Source organism: Melopsittacus undulatus, unplaced genomic scaffold (assembly GCF_012275295.1).
Source record: "Melopsittacus undulatus isolate bMelUnd1 unplaced genomic scaffold, bMelUnd1.mat.Z mat_scaffold_441_arrow_ctg1, whole genome shotgun sequence".
Classification (NCBI taxonomy): domain Eukaryota; kingdom Metazoa; phylum Chordata; class Aves; order Psittaciformes; family Psittaculidae; genus Melopsittacus; species Melopsittacus undulatus.
This window is the reverse complement of record NW_022994327.1, coordinates 1,169-20,901: the sequence shown is the minus strand read 5'-3', so window position 1 is coordinate 20,901 and position 19,733 is coordinate 1,169.

Genomic DNA, 19,733 nt, shown 5'->3' with positions numbered 1-19,733 from the left:
TACATTAGCAGAGTAACTATCACAGAGTGCATCAGCATGTTGAAGATGCTAATGGCAGCGAGGGACTAACCAAAGAAACTTCTTACCAGTGGAGTTCTCCCACCCTCTTAATTTGTTCCATTACTTGCTTTATAACAGTACCATCATCTTAGAATCTTTCTAGCTTTTGCCTTAGTATTTTCTAGCAGCTACTGCAAATTTGCTTTCTTTAACATCTCTTTTACAAGTGACAAATCCATACAATACAACGTATAGTTTCTTATTAGCAACTGGCTAGTAAATACAGGTGGTTTTATACACAAAATCACAACCTCTAATAATAGCTACTTTACAAGCATGCATATTCAAGCTGTTAATTTTCAGTTGCCCTCAAGTGATTTTTTTTGTTGTTGTTGTTTTTTGTTGTTGTTGTTTTTTTTTTTCAAAGTTGCTCACCCTGCTTTGCACAGCTAAAACCACCGGCCTATCGGCAACTGCGCTTTTGCATTAACCTTTTCTTGCCCGAAAGGTTAAACTGCTACCTGTTAAAACTTTTACATGAACCTGACAACAAAAAATATACAGAACACTGTCTGCCCTCATCACACACACACACAGACACACACACACACATATGGGATCCCACAAGCACACTCCACACAACTACAATATTTGAAACACAAAATCCAGACAATCATTGTTCCCACTACACAGTCCCACATACAGGACGTGGCACAAGGACCCTGTAAAGACTATCAGGAAACCAGCTCCGAGAAGCATCATCGCAGTGCAAGGTGGCAGGCTGAACCTTAGCAGGCGTCCCCGCAGAGGCTCTGCCTCCCTTACATCGCATGAGGCTTGGGCTTTTATACTGACCAAAATGCACACTCGTTCCGACACAGGTGGCCAGCCTATGTTGGAGGAAGTTGCCAGCAATATCTATAAAGGTTTCCAAGGGTAGATAGAAACATGGACATACTTATATTTACCAACTTCTAGTACTTGAGTATCACAGAGCGACTGTATCAAAGGAGTAGTATACGGGGTCCCAACTCCACGGTCTTACACATTCTGCCCGATACCCCTGATAAGAGCATACAAGAGACCTTCCCATCTCGGGTGGGAAGCACACACACCATGGGAAACTGTGCAATACATCCACATCCCCCACCCATCTCACTTCTCCCTTTACAGCTACCCATTTATCATGAGGATATGGGGGATATAAATCAGGCTTCTTTTCCGGATGAATAGGCTCCAGGTCAAAAGCACCATCCAGGTCAGCATCAGCATTATCAGGCATCAGAATCTCAGGAGCAGCAACAGCAAACTGATGAACGTGCACAGGCTCCATCTCGGGGTCAATAGGGCTCAGGTCGAAAGGATCGTCTTCATCCCCGTCCTCAGTCTTCGCTGCTGCAGCGGCAACCAGTGGAGGTTCGGGGGGGGGGGGGGCACGCTGATCTCCATGATCTCATTTTTTTTTTTACTTTAACATCTCTAAAACAGTTCTCCAAATGACTGACAAACTTTTCACAGCATCATTGCCTTTTGTAGCTGCATTCCACAGCTTAACTCATGCCCCATTCCACAAGGATATCTCAAATCCGGTAGACTCATAAATCTCTGGGTAACGTGTCTTCGACCATTTCAACATTAACTTTAGGTCTGTCTCTTTAAGGGTTGCTCCCTTCACCTTAGGAAGGACTGAAAACATCCATAAATCAGGGGCTTCTTCCTTAGTAATTTTTCTCCCAAGTCTCGAGATTAAAAGCTTCACCGACTCCCACAATTCTTCCCCTGTCTTACGCCATTGATCTTTGGAGAATAACTGTCCCGTATTTTCTAACAACCCCCTTCGTCAGCACCAAAATAAAAAGTCCACAAGTTCCTGTCGGGGTATTGAGTACCCTGTTTTCTTCGCTACACATAGCACTCCTTCTGTCGTAGCCTTTTCTATCGCTGATACAGCGAAACCCATCCCGAACCAGACCGCAGTCTGCCTGACTCACCGGTCAGCCGTGGCCACGTAATTTGAGCTCTTTTCCTGCCTCTCTCGGGCAGCCTGCCTCTCTCGGGCAGCCGGGATCTCCACCTTCTCTCGTCCACGGTCTCTCTCTCTCCTGGTATCACGTAGGGTCACCAGAATGCCGCGGCCAGGTGGAGGGGAGAAAACACCGATACGATATAGGTTCACAAAATGCTCCGTTTATTGATTACAAAGCTGCTCTTAATATACTGTCTTACACGCGATCACGCATTACTTGATTGGCTGCTTCACTTTGCCCATGAGGGATACACGCTCCCCTTTACCTCTCCTGATTGGTTTCACACCTTCGCATCAGCTTAGCATTACATCATGCTTCTGCAATTACCGGCATCCTGTTATTGGATTCCTGTTTTGCTGATCTTGACACTTCTTCTTCTTTTAACCTGGGGTCATAAGTTCACTTTCTCACAGCTTGCTGTAGGCCTGTTCAAGCACCCATGCTCGACCCCCAACAGTATGGGTTGTTTCTGTACACTATGATGTTTTTCTCCCAGACTGTAACTTGTTGTACTTGTTGTCTGAACTGAAAAAGGAGAGGGTAAGGGTGGATGGGACTGGCCATCGATGTTGTACTTTTATGGGTTGTTTCTGTACCCCTATGATGTTTTCCTGCCTGATTATAACTTGTTATAATTGTTGCCTTAAAAAGGGAGAGGGTGAGTGTGGATGGGATGGACTATTCATCTTGTATGGGTTGTTTCTGTACCCCTATGATGTTTTCCTTCCTGACTGTAACTTGTTATGATTGTTGTGTTAATTGAAAAAGAGGGTGAGGGTGGATGGGATGGACTATTAATCTTGTATGGATTGTTTCTGTACCACTATGATGTTTTTCTCCCTGAATATAACTTGTTATAATTGTTGTGTTAATTGAAAAAGCAGAGGGTGAGGGTGGATGGGAGGGACTATTGATCTTGTACTTGTATTGGTTGCTTCTGTACCCCTATGATTTTTTTCCTCCCTGACTGTAACTTGTTGTAATTGTTGTGTTAATTGAAAAAGGAGAGGGTGAGGGTGGATGGGATGGACTATTGATCTTGTATGGGTTGATTCTGTACCCCTATGATGTTTCCCTCCCTGACTATAACTTGTTATAATTGTTGCCTTAACTGAAAACGAAGAGGGCGGGGGTGGATGGGAGGGACTATTGATCTTGTATGAGTTGTTTCTGTACCACTATAATGTTTTTCTCCCAGACTTTAACTTGTTGTACTTACTGTCTGAACTGAAAAGGGAGAGGCTGAGGGTGGATGGGACTGGCCATTGATGTTGTACTTGTATGGGTTGTTTCTGTACCCCTATGATTTTTTCCTGCCTGATTATAACTTGTTATAATTGTTGCCTTAAAAAGGGAGAGGGTGAGTGTGGATGGGATGGACTATTGATCTTGTATGGGTTGTTTCTGTACCCCTATGATGTTTTCCTCCCTGACTGTAACTTGTTATGATTGTTGTGTTAATTGAAAAAGAGGGTGAGGGTGGATGGGATGGACTATTAATCTTGTATGGATTGTTTCTGTACCACTATGATGTTTTCTCCCTGAATATAACTTGTTATAATTGTTGTGTTAATTGAAAAAGGAGAGGGTGAGGGTGGATGGGAGGGACTATTGATCTTGTACTTGTATTGGTTGTTCCTGTACCCCTATGATTTTTTCCTCCCTGACTGTAACTTGTTGTAATTGTTGCCTTAACTGAAAAAGCAGAGGGTGGGGGTGGATGGGAGGGACTATTGATCTTGTACTTGTATGGGTTGTTTCTGTACATATAAGATGTTTCCCTCCCTGACTGTAACTTGTTATGATTGTTGTGTTAATTGAAAAAGGAGAGGGTGAGGGTGGATGGGATGGACTATTGATCTTGTATGGGTTGTTTCTGTACCCTATGATTTTTTCCTCCCTGACTGTAACTTGTTGTAATTGTTGCCTTAACTGAAAAAGCAGAGGGTGGGGGTGGATGGGAGGGGCTATTGATCTTGTACTTGTATTGGTGTTTCTGTACCCTATGATTTTTTTCCTCCCTGACTGTAACTTGTTGTAATTGTTGCCTTAACTGAAAAAGCAGAGGGTGGGGGTGGATGGGAGGGGCTATTAATCTTGTATGGATTGTTTCTGTACCACTATGATGTTTTCCTCCCTGACTGTAACTTGTTATGATTGTTGTGTTAATTGAAAAAGGAGAGGGTGAGGGTGGATGGGATGGACTATTGATCTTGTATGGGTTGTTTCTGTACCCCTATGATTTTTTCCTCCCTGACTGTAACTTGTTGTAATTGTTGCCTTAACTGAAAAAGCAGAGGGTGGGGGTGGATGGGAGGGGCTATTGATCTTGTACTTGTATTGGTTGTTTCTGTACCCCTATGATTTTTTCCTCCCTGACTGTAACTTGTTGTAATTGTTGCCTTAACTGAAAAAGCAGAGGGTGGGGGTGGATGGGAGGGGCTATTAATCTTGTATGGATTGTTTCTGTACCACTATGATGTTTTCCTCCCTGACTGTAACTTGTTATGATTGTTGTGTTAATTGAAAAAGGAGAGGGTGAGGGTGGATGGGATGGACTATTGATCTTGTACTTGTATTGGTTGTTTCTGTACCCTATGATTTTTTCCTCCCTGACTGTAACTTGTTGTAATTGCTGTGTTAATTGAAAAAAGAGAGGGTGAGGGTGGATGGGATGGACTATTGATCTTGTATGGGTTGTTTCTCTACCCCTATGATGTTTTCCTCCCTGACTGTAACTTGTTATAATTGTTGCCTTAACTGAAAAAGGAGAGGGTGGGGGTGGATTGGATGGACTATTGATCTTGTATGGGTTGTTTCTGTACCCCTATGATGTTTTCCTCCCTGACTGTAACTTGTTGTAATTGTTGTGTTAATTGAAAAAGGAGAGGGTGAGGGTGGATGGGATGGAGTATTGATCTTGTACTTGTATTGGTTGTTCCTGTACCCCTATGATTTTTTCCTCCCTGACTGTAACTTGTTGTAATTGTTGCCTTAACTGAAAAAGCAGAGGGTGGGGGTGGATGGGAGGGGCTATTGATCTTGTACTTGTATGGGTTGTTTCTGTACCCCTATGATGTTTTGGCAGGTAAGTCAATTTTGCAGGTAAGTCAATTTTGCAGGTAAGTCAATGCTAGATGATAGATGATGTTAGATGAGTACATGATCGATGGTAGATGATAGATGATGACAGATGTATACATGATACATGGCAGATGATAGATGGCAGATGAGAGATGATAGATGACGGCAAGGCAAGGCAAATTAGGCGCTAGGTAGATCCGTCCCGGGTCGCCGCTAGGGCTAGGGTCGTCACTAGGGTTAGGGTACACTCTTCCTGACATTAGGGTTAGGGTACACTCTTCCTGACATTAGGGTTTGGGTGCACTCTTCCTGACATTAGGGTTAGGGTACACTCTTCCTGACATTAGGGTTTGGGTGCACTCTTCCTGACATTAGGGTTATGGTGCACTCTTTCTGAAATTAGTGTTAGGGTACAGACTTCCTGACATTAGGGTTAGGGTGCACTCTTCATGACATTAGGGTTAGGCTGCACTCTTCCAGACATTAGGATTATGCTGCACTCTTCCTGACATTCGGGTTAGGCCGCACTCTTCCTGACATTCGGGTTAGGCCGCACTCTTCCTGACATTAGGGTTAGGCTGCACTATTTTTTTCCCCCCCATGAGGGCCAGGGTACCCACTTTTCCCCACGTCAGGGGTTAGGCTGCACTCTTTTTTTCCCCCCCCATGAGGGCCAGGGTACCCACTTTTCCTCACGTCAGGGGTTAGGCTGCACTCTTTTTTTCCCCCCCCATGAGGGCCAGGGTACCCACTTTTTCCCACGTCAGGGGTTAGGCTGCACTCTTTTTTTCCCCCCCCATGAGGGCCAGGGTACCCACTTTTCCCCACGTCAGGGGTTAGGCTGCACTCTTTTTTTCCCCCCCCATGAGGGCCAGGGTACCCACTTTTTCCCACGTCAGGGGTTAGGCTGCACTCTTTTTTTCCCCCCCCATGAGGGCAGGGGTACCCACTTTTTCCCCACGTCAGGGGTTAGGCTGCACTCTTTTTTCCCCCCCCATGAGGGCTAGGGTACCCACTTTTCCCCACGTCAGGGGTTAGGCTGCACTCTTTTTTTCCCCCCGTGAGGGCTAGGGTACCCACTTTTCCCCACGTCAGGGGTTAGGCTGCACTCTTTCTTTCTTTCTTTCTCCCCCCCCATGAGGGCCAGGGTACCCACTTTTCCCCACATCAGGGGTTAGGCTGCACTCTTCTTTCTTTCTTTCTCTCTCCCCCCCCATGAGGGCCAGGGTACCCACTTTTCCCCACGTCAGGGGTTAGGCTGCACTCTTTCTTTCTTTCTTTCTCCCCCCATCATGAGGGCCAGGGTACCCACTTTTCCCCACGTCAGGGGTTAGGCTGCACTCTTTCTTTCTTTCTTTCTCCCCCCATCATGAGGGCCAGGGTACCCACTTTTCCCCACGTCAGGGGTTAGGCTGCACTCTTTCTTTCTTTCTTTCTCCCCCCCCATGAGGGCCAGGGTACCCACTTTTCCCCACGTCAGGGGTTAGGCTGCACTCTTTCTTTCTTTCTTTCTTTCTCCCCCCCCATGAGGGCCAGGGTACCCACTTTTCCCCACGTCAGGGGTTAGGCTGCACTCTTTCTTTCTTTCTTTCTCCCCCCCCATTAGGGCCAGGGTACCCGCTTTTCCCCACGTCAGGGGTTAGGCTGCACTCTTTCTTTCTTTCTTTCTCCCCCCCATGAGGGCCAGGGTACCCACTTTTCCCCATGTCAGGGGTTAGGCTGCGCTCTTTCTTTCTTTCTTTCTCCCCCCCCCCATGAGGGCCAGGGTACCCACTTTTCCCCACGTCAGGGGTTAGGCTGCACTCTTTCTTTCTTTCTTTCTCCCCCCCCATGAGGGCCAGGGTACCCACTTTTCCCCACGTCAGGGGTTAGGCTGCACTCTTTCTTTCTTTCTTTCTTTCTCCCCATCATGAGGGCCAGGGTACCCACTTTTTCCCACGTCAGGGGTTAGGCTGCACTCTTTCTTTCTTTCTTTCTCCCCCCCCATGAGGGCCAGGGTACCCACTTTTCCCCACGTCAGGGGTTAGGCTGCACTCTTTCTTTCTTTCTTTCTTTCTCCCCCCCCCATGAGGGCCAGGGTACCCAATTTTCCCTACGTCAGGGGTTAGGCTGCACTCTTTCTTTCTTTCTTTCTCCCCCCCCATGAGGGCCAGGGTACCCACTTTTCCCCACGTCAGGGGTTAGGCTGCACTCTTTCTTTCTTTCTTTCTCCCCCCCCATGAGGGCCAGGGTACCCGCTTTTCCCCACGTCAGGGGTTAGGCTGCACTCTTTCTTTCTTTCTTTCTCCCACCATCATGAGGGCCAGGGTACCCACTTTTCCCCACGTCAGGGGTTAGGCTGCACTCTTTCTTTCTTTCTTTCTCCCCATCATGAGGGCCAGGGTACCCACTTTTCCCCACGTCAGGGGTTAGGCTGCACTCTTTCTTTCTTTCTTTCTCCCCCCCCATGAGGGCCAGGGTACCCACTTTTCCCCACGTCAGGGGTTAGGCTGCACTCTTTCTTTCTTTCTTTCTTTCTCCCCCCCCCATGAGGGCCAGGGTACCCACTTTTCCCCACGTCAGGGGTTAGGCTGCACTCTTTCTTTCTTTCTTTCTCCCCCCCAATGAGGGCCAGGGTACCCACTTTTCCCCACGTCAGGGGTTAGGCTGCACTCTTTCTTTCTTTCTTTCTTTCTCCCCCCCCCATGAGGGCCAGGGTACCCACTTTTCCCCACGTCAGGGGTTAGGCTGCACTCTTTCTTTCTTTCTTTCTCCCCCCCCCATGAGGGCCAGGGTACCCACTTTTCCCCACGTCAGGGGTTAGGCTGCACTCTTTCTTTCTTTCTTTCTTTCTCCCCCCCCATGAGGGCCAGGGTACCCACTTTTCCCCACGTCAGGGGTTAGGCTGCACTCTTTCTTTCTTTCTTTCTTTCTCCCCCCCCATGAGGGCCAGGGTACCCACTTTTCCCCACGTCAGGGGTTAGGCTGCACTCTTTCTTTCTTTCTTTCTCCCCCCCATGAGGGCCAGGGTACCCGCTTTTCCCCACGTCAGGGGTTAGGCTGCACTCTTTCTTTCTTTCTTTCTCCCCCCCCATGAGGGCCAGGGTACCCACTTTTCCCCACGTCAGGGGTTAGGCTGCACTCTTTCTTTCTTTCTTTCTTTCTCCCCCCTCATGAGGGCCAGGGTACCCACTTTTTCCCACGTCAGGGGTTAGGCTGCACTCTTTCTTTCTTTCTTTCTCCCCCCCCATTAGGGCCAGGGTACCCGCTTTTCCCCACGTCAGGGGTTAGGCTGCACTCTTTCTTTCTTTCTTTCTCCCCCCCCATGAGGGACAGGGTACCCACTTTTCCCCAATGTCAGGGGTTAGGCTGCGCTCTTTCTTTCTTTCTTTCTCCCCCCCCCATGAGGGCCAGGGTACCCACTTTTCCCCACGTCAGGGGTTAGGCTGCACTCTTTCTTTCTTTCTTTCTCCCCCCCCATGAGGGCCAGGGTACCCACTTTTCCCCACGTCAGGGGTTAGGCTGCACTCTTTCTTTCTTTCTTTCTTTCTCCCCATCATGAGGGCCAGGGTACCCACTTTTTCCCACGTCAGGGTTAGGCTGCACTCTTTCTTTCTTTCTTTCTCCCCCCCCATGAGGGCCAGGGTACCCACTTTTCCCCACGTCAGGGGTTAGGCTGCACTCTTTCTTTCTTTCTTTCTTTCTCCCCCCCCCATGAGGGCCAGGGTACCCAATTTTCCCTACGTCAGGGGTTAGGCTGCACTCTTTCTTTCTTTCTTTCTCCCCCCCATGAGGGCCAGGGTACCCACTTTTCCCCACGTCAGGGGTTAGGCTGCACTCTTTCTTTCTTTCTTTCTCCCCCCCCATGAGGGCCAGGGTACCCGCTTTTTCCCCACGTCAGGGGTTAGGCTGCACTCTTTCTTTCTTTCTTTTCTCCCACCATCATGAGGGCCAGGGTACCCACTTTTCCCCACGTCAGGGGTTAGGCTGCACTCTTTCTTTCTTTCTTTCTCCCCCCCCATGAGGGCCAGGGTACCCACTTTTCCCCACGTCAGGGGTTAGGCTGCACTCTTTCTTTCTTTCTTTCTTTCTCCCCCCCCCCATGAGGGCCAGGGTACCCACTTTTCCCCACGTCAGGGGTTAGGCTGCACTCTTTCTTTCTTTCTTTCTTTCTCCCCCCCCATTGAGGGCCAGGGTACCCACTTTTCCCACGTCAGGGGTTAGGCTGCACTCTTTCTTTCTTTCTTTCTTTCTCCCCCCCCATGAGGGCCAGGGTACCCACTTTTCCCCACGTCAGGGGTTAGGCTGCACTCTTTCTTTCTTTCTTTCTCCCCCCCCCATGAGGGCCAGGGTACCCACTTTTCCCACGTCAGGGGTTAGGCTGCACTCTTTCTTTTTTCTTTCTTTCTCCCCCCCCATGAGGGCCAGGGTACCACTTTTTCCCCACGTCAGGGGTTAGGCTGCACTCTTTCTTTCTTTCTTCTTTCTCCCCCCCCATGAGGGCCAGGGTACCCACTTTTCCCCACGTCAGGGGTTAGGCTGCACTCTTTCTTTCTTTCTTTCTCCCCCCCCCATGAGGGCCAGGGTACCCGCTTTTCCCCACGTCAGGGGTTAGGCTGCACTCTTTCTTTCTTTCTTTCTCCCCCCCCATGAGGCCCAGGGTACCCACTTTTCCCCACGTCAGGGGTTAGGCTGCACTCTTTCTTTCTTTCTTTCTTTCTCCCCATCATGAGGGCCAGGGTACCCACCTTTTTCCCACGTCAGGGGTTAGGCTTGCACTCTTTCTTTCTTTCTTTCTCCCCCCCCATGAGGGCCAGGGTACCCACTTTTCCCCACGTCAGGGGTTAGGCTGCACTCTTTCTTTCTTTCTTTCTTTCTCCCCCCCCCATGAGGGCCAGGGTACCCAATTTTCCCTACGTCAGGGGTTAGGCTGCACTCTTTCTTTCTTTCTTTCTCCCCCCCCATGAGGGCCAGGGTACCCACTTTTTCCCCACATCAGGGGTTAGGCTGCACTCTTTCTTTCTTTCTTTCTCCCCCCCATGAGGGACAGGGTACCCACTTTTCCCCATGTCAGGGGTTAGGCTGCGCTCTTTCTTTCTTTCTTTCTCCCCCCATCATGAGGGCCAGGGTACCCACTTTTCCCACGTCAGGGGTTAGGCTGCACTCTTTCTTTCTTTCTTTCTCCCCCCCCATGAGGGCCAGGGTACCCACTTTTCCCCACGTCAGGGGTTAGGCTGCACTCTTTCTTTCTTTCTTTCTTTCTCCCCATCATGAGGGCCAGGGTACCCACTTTTTCCCACGTCAGGGGTTAGGCTGCACTCTTTCTTTCTTTCTTTCTCCCCCCCCATGAGGGCCAGGGTACCCACTTTTCCCCACGTCAGGGGTTAGGCTGCACTCTTTCTTTCTTTCTTTCTTTCTCCCCCCCCCATGAGGGCCAGGGTACCCAATTTTCCCTACGTCAGGGGTTAGGCTGCACTCTTTCTTTCTTTCTTTCTCCCCCCCCATGAGGGCCAGGGTACCCACTTTTCCCCACGTCAGGGTTAGGCTGCACTCTTTCTTTCTTTCTTTCTCCCCCCCCATGAGGGCCAGGGGACCCGCTTTTCCCACGTCAGGGGTTAGGCTGCACTCTTTCTTTCTTCTTTCTCCCACCATCATGAGGGCCAGGGTACCCACTTTTCCCACGTCAGGGTTAGGCCTGCACTCTTTCTTTCTTTCTTTCTCCCCATCATGAGGGCCAGGGTACCCACTTTTCCCCACGTCAGGGGTTAGGCTGCACTCTTTCTTTCTTTCTTTCTCCCCCCCCATGAGGGCCAGGGTACCCACTTTTCCCCACGTCAGGGGTTAGGCTGCACTCTTTCTTTCTTTCTTTCTTTCTCCCCCCCCATGAGGGCCAGGGTACCCACTTTTCCCCACGTCAGGGGTTAGGCTGCACTCTTTCTTTCTTTCTTTCTCCCCCCCCATGAGGGCCAGGGTACCCACTTTTCCCCACGTCAGGGGTTTGGCTGCACTCTTTCTTTCTTTCTTTCTTTCTCCCCCCCCATGAGGGCCAGGGTACCCACTTTTCCCCACGTCAGGGGTTAGGCTGCACTCTTTCTTTCTTTCTTTCTCCCCCCCCCATGAGGGCCAGGGTACCCACTTTTCCCCACGTCAGGGGTTAGGCTGCACTCTTTCTTTCTTTCTTTCTCCCCCCCCATGAGGGCCAGGGTACCCACTTTTCCCCACGTCAGGGGTTAGGCTGCACTCTTTCTTTCTTTCTTTCTCCCCCCATCATGAGGGCCAGGGTACCCACTTTTCCCCACGTCAGGGGTTAGGCTGCACTCTTTCTTTCTTTCTTTCTCCCCCCCCATGAGGGCCAGGGTACCCACTTTTCCCCACGTCAGGGGTTAGGCTGCACTCTTTCTTTCTTTCTTTCTCCCCCCCCATGAGGGCCAGGGTACCCACTTTTCCCCACGTCAGGGGTTAGGCTGCACTCTTTCTTTCTTTCTTTCTTTCTCCCCCCATCATGAGGGCCAGGGTACCCACTTTTCCCCACGTCAGGGGTTAGGCTGCACTCTTTCTTTCTTTCTTTCTCCCCCCCCATGAGGGCCAGGGTACCCACTTTTCCCCACGTCAGGGGTTAGGCTGCACTCTTTCTTTCTTTCTTTCTCCCCCCCATCATGAGGGCCAGGGTACCCACTTTTCCCCACGTCAGGGGTTAGGCTGCACTCTTTCTTTCTTTCTTTCTCCCCCCCCATGAGGGCCAGGGTACCCACTTTTCCCCACGTCAGGGGTTAGGCTGCACTCTTTCTTTCTTTCTTTCTCCCCCCCCATGAGGGCCAGGGTACCCACTTTTCCCCACGTCAGGGGTTAGGCTGCACTCTTTCTTTCTTTCTTTCTCCCCCCATCATGAGGGCCAGGGTACCCACTTTTCCCCACGTCAGGGGTTAGGCTGCACTCTTTCTTTCTTTCTTTCTCCCCCCATCATGAGGGCCAGGGTCCCCACTTTTCCCCACGTCAGGGGTTAGGCTGCACTCTTTCTTTCTTTCTTTCTCCCCCCATCATGAGGGCCAGGGTACCCACTTTTCCCCACGTCAGGGGTTAGGCTGCACTCTTTCTTTCTTTCTTTCTCCCCCCCCATGAGGGCCAGGGTACCCACTTTTCCCCACGTCAGGGGTTAGGCTGCACTCTTTCTTTCTTTCTTTCTCCCCCATCATGAGGGCCAGGGTACCCACTTTTCCCCACGTCAGGGGTTAGGCTGCACTCTTTCTTTCTTTCTTTCTCCCCCCCCATGAGGGCCAGGGTACCCACTTTTCCCCACGTCAGGGGTTAGGCTGCACTCTTTCTTTCTTTCATTCTCCCCCCCCATGAGGGCCAGGGTACCCACTTTTCCCCACGTCAGGGGTTAGGCTGCACTCTTTCTTTCTTTCTTTCTCCCCCCCCATGAGGGCCAGGGTACCCACTTTTCCCCACGTCAGGGGTTAGGCTGCACTCTTTCTTTCTTTCTTTCTCCCCCCCCATGAGGGCCAGGGTACCCACTTTTCCCCACGTCAGGGGTTAGGCTGCACTCTTTCTTTCTTTCTTTCTCCCCCCATCATGAGGGCCAGGGTACCCACTTTTCCCCACGTCAGGGGTTAGGCTGCACTCTTTCTTTCTTTCTTTCTCCCCCCATCATGAGGGCCAGGGTACCCACTTTTCCCCACGTCAGGGGTTAGGCTGCACTCTTTCTTTCTTTCTTTCTCCCCCCCCATGAGGGCCAGGGTACCCACTTTTCCCCACGTCAGGGGTTAGGCTGCACTCTTTCTTTCTTTCTTTCTTTCTCCCCCCCCATGAGGGCCAGGGTACCCACTTTTCCCCACGTCAGGGGTTAGGCTGCACTCTTTCTTTCTTTCTTTCTCCCCCCCCATGAGGGCCAGGGTACCCACTTTTCCCCACGTCAGGGGTTAGGCTGCACTCTTTCTTTCTTTCTTTCTCCCCCCCCCATGAGGGCCAGGGTACCCACTTTTCCCCACGTCAGGGGTTAGGCTGCACTCTTTCTTTCTTTCTTTCTCCCCCCCCATGAGGGCCAGGGTACCCACTTTTCCCCACGTCAGGGGTTAGGCTGCACTCTTTCTTTCTTTCTTTCTTTCTCCCCCCCCATGAGGGCCAGGGTACCCACTTTTCCCCACGTCAGGGGTTAGGCTGCACTCTTTCTTTCTTTCTTTCTCCCCCCCTCATGAGGGCCAGGGTACCCACTTTTCCCCACGTCAGGGGTTAGGCTGCACTCTTTCTTTCTTTCTTTCTCCCCCCCCATGAGGGCCAGGGTACCCACTTTTCCCCACGTCAGGGGTTAGGCTGCACTCTTTCTTTCTTTCTTTCTCCCCCCCCATGAGGGCCAGGGTACCCACTTTTCCCCACGTCAGGGGTTAGGCTGCACTCTTTCTTTCTTTCTTTCTCCCCCCCCCATGAGGGCCAGGGTACCCACTTTTCCCCACGTCAGGGGTTAGGCTGCACTCTTTCTTTCTTTCTTTCTCCCCCCATCATGAGGGCCAGGGTACCCACTTTTCCCCACGTCAGGGGTTAGGCTGCACTCTTTCTTTCTTTCTTTCTCCCCCCATCATGAGGGCCAGGGTACCCACTTTTCCCCACGTCAGGGGTTAGGCTGCACTCTTTCTTTCTTTCTTTCTCCCCCCCCATGAGGGCCAGGGTACCCACTTTTCCCCACGTCAGGGGTTAGGCTGCACTCTTTCTTTCTTTCTTTCTTTCTCCCCCCCATGAGGGCCAGGGTACCCACTTTTCCCCACGTCAGGGGTTAGGCTGCACTCTTTCTTTCTTTCTTTCTTTCTCCCCCCCCATGAGGGCCAGGGTACCCACTTTTCCCCACGTCAGGGGTTAGGCTGCACTCTTTCTTTCTTTCTTTCTCCCCCCCCATGAGGGCCAGGGTACCCACTTTTCCCCACGTCAGGGGTTAGGCTGCACTCTTTCTTTCTTTCTTTCTCCCCCCCCATGAGGGCCAGGGTACCCACTTTTCCCCACGTCAGGGGTTAGGCTGCACTCTTTCTTTCTTTCTTTCTCCCCCCCCATGAGGGCCAGGGTACCCACTTTTCCCCACGTCAGGGGTTAGGCTGCACTCTTTCTTTCTTTCTTTCTCCCCCCATCATGAGGGCCAGGGTACCCACTTTTCCCCACGTCAGGGGTTAGGCTGCACTCTTTCTTTCTTTCTTTCTCCCCCCATCATGAGGGCCAGGGTACCCACTTTTCCCCACGTCAGGGGTTAGGCTGCACTCTTTCTTTCTTTCTTTCTCCCCCCCCATGAGGGCCAGGGTACCCACTTTTCCCCACGTCAGGGGTTAGGCTGCACTCTTTCTTTCTTTCTTTCTCCCCCCCCATGAGGGCCAGGGTACCCACTTTTCCCCACGTCAGGGGTTAGGCTGCACTCTTTCTTTCTTTCTTTCTTTCTCCCCCCCCATGAGGGCCAGGGTACCCACTTTTCCCCACGTCAGGGGTTAGGCTGCACTCTTTCTTTCTTTCTTTCTCCCCCCCCATGAGGGCCAGGGTACCCACTTTTCCCCACGTCAGGGGTTAGGCTGCACTCTTTCTTTCTTTCTTTCTCCCCCCCCATGAGGGCCAGGGTACCCACTTTTCCCCACGTCAGGGGTTAGGCTGCACTCTTTCTTTCTTTCTTTCTCCCCCCCCATGAGGGCCAGGGTACCCACTTTTCCCCACGTCAGGGGTTAGGCTGCACTCTTTCTTTCTTTCTTTCTCCCCCCATCATGAGGGCCAGGGTACCCACTTTTCCCCACGTCAGGGGTTAGGCTGCACTCTTTCTTTCTTTCTTTCTCCCCCCCTCATGAGGGCCAGGGTACCCACTTTTCCCCACGTCAGGGGTTAGGCTGCACTCTTTCTTCTTTCTTTCTTTCTCCCCCCCCATGAGGGCCAGGGTACCCACTTTTCCCCACGTCAGGGGTTAGGCTGCACTCTTTCTTTCTTTCTTTCTCCCCCCCCATGAGGGCCAGGGTACCCACTTTTCCCCACGTCAGGGGTTAGGCTGCACTCTTTCTTTCTTTCTTTCTTTCTCCCCCCATCATGAGGGCCAGGGTACCCACTTTTCCCCACGTCAGGGGTTAGGCTGCACTCTTTCTTTCTTTCTTTCTCCCCCCCGCATGAGGGCCAGGGTACCCACTTTTCCCCACGTCAGGGGTTAGGCTGCACTCTTTCTTTCTTTCTTTCTCCCCCCCCATGAGGGCCAGGGTACCCACTTTTCCCCACGTCAGGGGTTAGGCTGCACTCTTTCTTTCTTTCTTTCTCCCCCCCCATGAGGGCCAGGGTACCCACTTTTCCCCACGTCAGGGGTTAGGCTGCACTCTTTCTTTCTTTCTTTCTCCCCCCCTCATGAGGGCCAGGGTACCCACTTTTCCCCACGTCAGGGGTTAGGCTGCACTCTTTCTTTCTTTCTTTCTCCCCCCCCATGAGGGCCAGGGTACCCACTTTTCCCCACGTCAGGGGTTAGGCTGCACTCTTTCTTTCTTTCTTTCTCCCCCCATCATGAGGGCCAGGGTACCCACTTTACCCCACGTCAGGGGTTAGGCTGCACTCTTTCTTTCTTTCTTTCTCCCCCCCCATGAGGGCCAGGGTACCCACTTTTCCCCACGTCAGGGGTTAGGCTGCACTCTTTCTTTCTTTCTTTCTCCCCCCCCATGAGGGCCAGGGTACCCACTTTTCCCCACGTCAGGGGTTAGGCTGCACTCTTTCTTTCTTTCTTTCTCCCCCCATCATGAGGGCCAGGGTACCCACTTTTCCCCACGTCAGGGGTTAGGCTGCACTCTTTCTTTCTTTCTTTCTCCCCCCATCATGAGGGCCAGGGTACCCACTTTTCCCCACGTCAGGGGTTAGGCTGCACTCTTTCTTTCTTTCTTTCTCCCCCCCCATGAGGGCCAGGGTACCCACTTTTCCCCACGTCAGGGGTTAGGCTGCACTCTTTCTTTCTTTCTTTCTCCCCCCCTCATGAGGGCCAGGGTACCCACTTTTCCCCACGTCAGGGGTTAGGCTGCACTCTTTCTTTCTTTCTTTCTCCCCCCTCATGAGGGCCAGGGTACCCACTTTTCCCCACGTCAGGGGTTAGGCTGCACTCTTTCTTTCTTTCTTTCTCCCCCCCATCATGAGGGCCAGGGTACCCACTTTTCCCCACGTCAGGGGTTAGGCTGCACTCTTTCTTTCTTTCTTTCTCCCCCCCCATGAGGGCCAGGGTACCCACGTTTCCCCACGTCAGGGGTTAGGCTGCACTCTTTCTTTCTTTCTTTCTTCTCCCCCCCCATGAGGGCCAGGGTACCCACTTTTCCCCACGTCAGGGGTTAGGCTGCACTCTTTCTTTCTTTCTTTCTCCCCCCCCCATGAGGGCCAGGGTACCCACTTTTCCCCACGTCAGGGGTTAGGCTGCACTCTTTCTTTCTTTCTTTCTCCCCCCCATCATGAGGGCCAGGGTACCCACTTTTCCCCACGTCAGGGGTTAGGCTGCACTCTTTCTTTCTTTCTTTCTCCCACCATCATGAGGGCCAGGGTACCCACTTTTCCCCACGTCAGGGGTTAGGCTGCACTCTTTCTTTCTTTCTTTCTCCCCCCATCATGAGGGCCAGGGTACCCACTTTTCCCCACGTCAGGGGTTAGGCTGCACTCTTTCTTTCTTTCTTTCTCCCCCCCCATGAGGGCCAGGGTACCCACTTTTCCCCACGTCAGGGGTTAGGCTGCACTCTTTCTTTCTTTCTTTCTTTCTCCCCCCCCATGAGGGCCAGGGTACCCACTTTTCCCCACGTCAGGGGTTAGGCTGCACTCTTTCTTTCTTTCTTTCTCCCCCCCTCATGAGGGCCAGGGTACCCACTTTTCCCCACGTCAGGGGTTAGGCTGCACTCTTTCTTTCTTTCTTTCTCCCCCCATCATGAGGGCCAGGGTACCCACTTTTCCCCACGTCAGGGGTTAGGCTGCACTCTTTCTTTCTTTCTTTCTCCCCCCCCATGAGGGCCAGGGTACCCACTTTTCCCCACGTCAGGGGTTAGGCTGCACTCTTTCTTTCTTTCTTTCTCCCCCCCCATGAGGGCCAGGGTACCCACTTTTCCCCACGTCAGGGGTTAGGCTGCACTCTTTCTTTCTTTCTTTCTCCCCCCATCATGAGGGCCAGGGTACCCACTTTTCCCCACGTCAGGGGTTAGGCTGCACTCTTTCTTTCTTTCTTTCTCCCCCCATCATGAGGGCCAGGGTACCCACTTTTCCCCACGTCAGGGGTTAGGCTGCACTCTTTCTTTCTTTCTTTCTCCCCCCATCATGAGGGCCAGGGTACCCACTTTTCCCCACGTCAGGGGTTAGGCTGCACTCTTTCTTTCTTTCTTTCTCCCCCCATCATGAGGGCCAGGGTACCCACTTTTCCCCACGTCAGGGGTTAGGCTGCACTCTTTCTTTCTTTCTTTCTTCTCCCCCCTCATGAGGGCCAGGGTACCCACTTTTCCCCACGTCAGGGGTTAGGCTGCACTCTTTCTTTCTTTCTTTCTCCCCCCCCATGAGGGCCAGGGTACCCACTTTTCCCCACGTCAGGGGTTAGGCTGCACTCTTTCTTTCTTTCTTTCTCCCCCCCCATGAGGGCCAGGGTACCCACTTTTCCCCACGTCAGGGGTTAGGCTGCACTCTTTCTTTCTTTCTTTCTCCCCCCCCATGAGGGCCAGGGTACCCACTTTTCCCCACGTCAGGGGTTAGGCTGCACTCTTTCTTTCTTTCTTTCTCCCCCCATCATGAGGGCCAGGGTACCCACTTTTCCCCACGTCAGGGGTTAGGCTGCACTCTTTCTTTCTTTCTTTCTCCCCCCCCATGAGGGCCAGGGTACCCACTTTTCCCCACGTCAGGGGTTAGGCTGCACTCTTTCTTTCTTTCTTTCTCCCCCCATCATGAGGGCCAGGGTACCCACTTTTCCCCACGTCAGGGGTTAGGCTGCACTCTTTCTTTCTTTCTTTCTCCCCCCCCATGAGGGCCAGGGTACCCACTTTTCCCCACGTCAGGGGTTAGGCTGCACTCTTTCTTTCTTTCTTTCTCCCCCCATCATGAGGGCCAGGGTACCCACTTTTCCCCACGTCAGGGGTTAGGCTGCACTCTTTCTTTCTTTCTTTCTCCCCCCCCATGAGGGCCAGGGTACCCACTTTTCCCCACGTCAGGGGTTAGGCTGCACTCTTTCTTTCTTTCTTCTTTCTCCCCCCCCATGAGGGCCAGGGTACCCACTTTTCCCCACGTCAGGGGTTAGGCTGCACTCTTTCTTTCTTTCTTTCTCCCCCCCCATGAGGGCCAGGGTACCCACTTTTCCCCACGTCAGGGGTTAGGCTGCACTCTTTCTTTCTTTCTTTCTCCCCCCCTCATGAGGGCCAGGGTACCCACTTTTCCCCACGTCAGGGGTTAGGCTGCACTCTTTCTTTCTTTCTTTCTCCCCCCCCATGAGGGCCAGGGTACCCACTTTTCCCCACGTCAGGGGTTAGGCTGCACTCTTTCTTTCTTTCTTTCTCCCCCCCTCATGAGGGCCAGGGTACCCACTTTTCCCCACGTCAGGGGTTAGGCTGAACTCTTTCTTTCTTTCTTTCTCCCCCCATCATGAGGGCCAGGGTACCCACTTTTCCCCACGTCAGGGGTTAGGCTGCACTCTTTCTTTCTTTCTTTCTCCCCCCCCATGAGGGCCAGGGTACCCACTTTTCCCCACGTCAGGGGTTAGGCTGCACTCTTTCTTTCTTTCTTTCTCCCCCCATCATGAGGGCCAGGGTACCCACTTTTCCCCACGTCAGGGGTTAGGCTGCACTCTTTCTTTCTTTCTTTCTCCCCCCATCATGAGGGCCAGGGTACCCACTTTTCCCCACGTCAGGGGTTAGGCTGCACTCTTTCTTTCTTTCTTTCTCCCCCCCCCATGAGGGCCAGGGTACCCACTTTTCCCCACGTCAGGGGTTAGGCTGCACTCTTTCTTTCTTTCTTTCTCCCCCCTCATGAGGGCCAGGGTACCCACTTTTCCCCACGTCAGGGGTTAGGCTGCACTCTTTCTTTCTTTCTTTCTCCCCCCATCATGAGGGCCAGGGTACCCACTTTTCCCCACGTCAGGGGTTAGGCTGCACTCTTTCTTTCTTTCTTTCTCCCCCCATCATGAGGGCCAGGGTACCCACTTTTCCCCACGTCAGGGGTTAGGCTGCACTCTTTCTTTCTTTCTTTCTCCCCCCATCATGAGGGCCAGGGTACCCACTTTTCCCCACGTCAGGGGTTAGGCTGCACTCTTTCTTTCTTTCTTTCTCCCCCCATCATGAGGGCCAGGGTACCCACTTTTCCCCACGTCAGGGGTTAGGCTGCACTCTTTCTTTCTTTCTTTCTCCCCCCCTCATGAGGGCCAGGGTACCCACTTTTCCCCACGTCAGGGGTTAGGCTGCACTCTTTCTTTCTTTCTTTCTCCCCCCCTCATGAGGGCCAGGGTACCCACTTTTCCCCACGTCAGGGGTTAGGCTGCACTCTTTCTTTCTTTCTTTCTCCCCCCCCATGAGGGCCCGGGTACCCACTTTTCCCCACGTCAGGGGTTAGGCTGCACTCTTTCTTTCTTTCTTTCTCCCCCCCTCATGAGGGCCAGGGGTCCCACTTTTCCCCACGTCAGGGGTTTAGGCTGCACTCTTTCTTTCTTTCTTTCTC